Below are 4518 nucleotides of genomic sequence, written 5' to 3'. Positions count from 1 at the left end.
CATCTTTATCCATTCATCAGTCCATGGACACTTGGCTCTTTCCATAGTTTGGCTATTATTGATAATGCTACTATAAACATGCATGAAGGGTGCATGTGCCCCTTTGAATCTGTATTTTTGTGCCCTTTGGGTAAATACCTAGTAGTGCAATTGCTGGGTTGTAACATTTTACAATTTTCAGTTTTAGAAGGATACTCCTGAGTTAGAGAAGTGTTTCCTAAATTTTTGTACATCATGTACATGGAGAAAATTATATTTGCACAGTGCACAGGAACAAACAGATACAACCAGGAATACCTGGTACAAGGATTCCAGCCAGCCTGGACCTCACCCAGCTGCCCCTATGGCAAAGGGATCAATATTTCAGAACCTTTACAATACATTGAGGTACTTCATGTGGGAGGGCACCTCAGGAGTACAGCTCTGACATAGAAAATGGAGCTCAGGCAAGATTAATAAATTATGCCAAAGCTTATCTCTTCTTATCTGTAATGAGTTTTACTTTGGTTTATTCTATATTAAACTTATTATTCTATTTTCACAGCTTCAGGAAATAACCCCATAGATACATTCTTGGTTACCTGTGACATCCTTCAAGTACACACACACACATACACATTTTGCCTTTTAAACCCTGATCTTAACAGGGGCTCAGTTAACCTGATCCTGGGTGGCTCAGTCAGTTAAGCATCCTACTTCAGCTCAGGTCACGGTCTCATGATTTGTGAGTTCAAGCCCCACATTGGGCTCTGGGCTGACAGCTCAGAGCCTGGGGCCTGCTTTGGATTCTGTCTCTGTCTGTCTGTCTCTCTCTCTCTGCCCTTTCCCTGCTTGTGCTCTCTCTCTCTCAAAAAATAAATAATATAAAAAAATTCTTTTTAAAATAAAAAAAATAAAATAAAATAAAATAAAACCTGATCTTAAAAGAGAAGCACTTATGCAATCATATGGTTGATATCTTTAGGTGTTTCTGCCTTTTCTTCCTTTATAAGACTGTCAAATTCCCATAATTTCTTACTACTTTCTTAATTTTTCAATTAGCTTTCCTCATTCCCAGGAAACTGTATCAACACCATAGGGGCCAAAGGCAGACTGCCCCAAAATGTTTGGCTTCTTTGGCATATTGATTATTTATTTTTATGATTTTTTTCATTTTTTTAATGTTTATTTATTTTTGAGAGAGCGCAAGCAGGGAGGGGCAGAGAGAGGGGGACAGAAGATCCAAAGCAGGCTCTGTACTGACAGGTGACAGCAGCAAGCTTGATGAGGGGCTCAAACTCATGAACCACAAGGTCATGATCTGAGGCAAAGTTGGACACTCAACCGAGTCACCCAGGGCCCCTCGCATACTGATTCTTTAAAATAAGTTACTTAAGAGACAGTCTATTCAGGAAGAACACACAGACCCTCCTCTGTTCCCTGGAAAGCAGGAAATACACCTCCCATGTGAAAGGCACCCTCCTGTTCCAGGAGGTAAGGAAACATCCTTATCACCAGAGATAAGAAATTAAGAGCCAAGAAGGCTGCATAAACAACCCTTGTTCCTTTTTACTAATCTACTACCCCAGCTCAAGTTCTGTTTAGAATTCCTTACTAACTGAAGCTCCCAAAGTTAAGTTTTCTATGCCCTACCAATTCCTCACAGATTTATTGTCTTTTTGCCTAAAAAGTATAAAAACTGCCTGCCTTGGTCATTTCTTTAGGTCTCAATTTCACAATTTGGCCTCCATGCACTCCTAATAAAACTTTGCTTTTTTTTTCTCCTGCCAATCTGTTTCATGTAAATTTAATTCTAAATCCAGCCAGAAGACCTTGGGGGTAGAAGAAGAATTTTTCCTTCCCTTCAACACATGATCTCTTCTAAGATTCTGACACTTTCCATAATGTGTAAGCTTCTGATTGCTGCTATAGCAAATTAGCCTGGTTAGTGGCTTAAAGCCATACAAATTTATTATCTTATAATTCTGTAGATCAGAAGTCAAAAACAGGTTTCATGAGGCTAAAATCAAGATGTCAATAGAACTATATTACTTCTGGAGACTCTAGGAGAAAATCTGTTTGCTTGAGTTTTCCAACTTCTAGAATGTACGTAGCCTACATTCCTTGGCTTATGGCCCCTAACCAGCAATCTTGTCATTCCTACCTCTGCTTCTGTCCTCACATCTCCTTCTCAGACTCTGCTACTCCTGCCTTCCTCTTTCCCTCAGGAAGACCCTTGTGATCACATTGGGCCCACCCCACTATTCCAGGACAATCTCCCCACCTCCAGGTCCGTTACCTAATCACATCTGCAAAGTCACTTTTGCTGTGTAAGCTAGCATATTCACATGTTTCCCAGATTACAACATGAACATCTTTGGGGAGATTATTTTGCCCACTATACAAGACATTAAGTTCTTTCTTATCTATAAGAATTAAACCCAGAGTAGCTTCTGGGTTTAATTTATTCTTCACTGTCTCTAAGCCATTCTTGACAATAAAATGGTCAGCGAGTCAAAATTTATCAAATGTTTTATCACTCAGGATGATTTCAGTTATAGGGAACAGAAATCTCAACTCAGATTGAGGGCGATTTATTGACAAAACTTAACATGGCTGCTGCAAGAGGAGTAGAGCTTCCAGGGAAAGCGTAATGCAACAAAAGTCAATGACTGCACTTACTGACTTAGGTCAATTAGGCCTGTTACTGGAGCTGGGGAATAAGAGCAATCACTCAGTTCATTTATCCAAGCTTCATGATATAGCACAATAGCCCCAGACACCCTCCACCCCTCACCCAAGAGAAGCCTATGACTGCTTGCCTCTATTAGGGAACAAACTAGCCATACCTTCACAGAGCTAGTGACTCCCTTGGATAATCTTGATTCAAAACTATTTTTTAAGGGGTGCCTGGGTGGCTCAGTCGATTGAGGCTCCGGCTTCAGCTCAAGTCAGGATCTTGTGGGTTTGTGAGTTTGAGCCCTGCATAAGGGTCTCTGCCCACTATCACGTGGAGGCTGCTTTGGATCCTCTGTCTGTCTCTCTCTCTTTCTGCCTCTCCCATGTGCTCTCTCTCTCTCTCTCACTCAAAAATAAATATTTAACAAATATATTCGTTAATACTTCCTACTGTTTTTAAAAAACAATTGTTAAAGGTTATGCTATCTCAGCCTTGAATTTACTCTTAAAATATCACCTTCTTCCAGAAATCAAATCATTTTTTAAAATGTTTATTTATTTTTGAGAGAGAGTGAGGTAGAGAGAGGGAGAGAGCAGGGTAGGGGCAGAGAGCAAGGGACTCTGGGGATCCGAAGCCCAAAGCAGGCTCCACTCTGAGAGCTGAGAGCCCAACATGGGACTCAAACTCAAAAGCCAAGAGATCACAACCTGGGCCCAAGTCAGAGGCCCAACTGGACTCAGACACCCAGGCGCCCCTCACCACTTGCTTTTAATTCTAGCCTTCTAAAGTAAAACAACTAAAGTTAATAGTTTCCCTTGTCTTTCCATTTCTTTCTCTAGATTCATACATACATACAGATTAACATATTATATTCCTTTACATTAAATAAAAATATCTGATTGCTGGTAGTAAAATTCTCCCATCTCTTCCACAGTGCTGCAAACACCACCATCACCATCCCTACCCCCTCTCCCCCCCAACAAACACACAATGTGCATAACCCATGTCTGATCACACCCCTGTTTCCATATTCTCCTGCCTTGGGAGAAGAGAAACTCTTATTATGGAGAAATGGACCACTTCTGCCTCTCCCTGTGTTATTCTTCCCACTTGTCATCTCTGTTCTTTACACACCATTCTACTGTTCAATGTTCACAGAATCTCCTGGACTACAACCTATGGATTCGCTAGTAGAAAATGTTCCCTCGAGGACACTGCTCTAAGGGAACCCACAACTGCTTAAAGGAAGCTTAAAGTCACCTGTCAAGAAAGGAGCTTCCCACCCTGGTGTTTCTTCTGGGTTTTGCATCCAGATTGGGTTTTCCTCCCTCACCCCTAGGGACCTTCTGCCGCCGGTTCCAGTGGCTCGGGCACCTGGGATGCGCGTACACATGCGAGCGCGCGCGTGCACACACACACACACACACACACACACACACACACACACGTGCAAGCAGGGGAGGGGCAGAGAGAGTGGGAGACAGAGGATCCAAACCTGGCTCTGCATTGACAGCAGAGAGCCCAACACAGGGCTGGAACTAACGAACCCTCAAGATCGTGACCTGAGTCAAAGTCAGAGGGGCTCAACCAACTGAGCCACCCAAGCGCCCCCAGAAATCAAATCATTTTTAATGACTAGATTCTTTGCCTTTGCCTGGACCTGCCAAATGACAAATGATAAAAGAATAAATATTTATAATGATAGTAGGTATGATTTTGACTTAGTATATGATTTCAAAATAATTTTAAAATGAAGAGATTCCTTGGCCACTATCAAATAAACAGAGAGGTGCCTGGATGGCTCAGTCATTAAGCTTGTGACTTCGGCTCGGGTCATTATCTCACAGTTGGTGGGTTCG

The sequence above is a fragment of the Herpailurus yagouaroundi genome, unplaced genomic scaffold, assembly GCF_014898765.1.
Source record: "Herpailurus yagouaroundi ecotype Mexico unplaced genomic scaffold, PumYag 141, whole genome shotgun sequence".
NCBI classification, from domain to species: Eukaryota; Metazoa; Chordata; class Mammalia; order Carnivora; family Felidae; genus Herpailurus; species Herpailurus yagouaroundi.
This window is presented reverse-complemented; position numbering follows the sequence as displayed.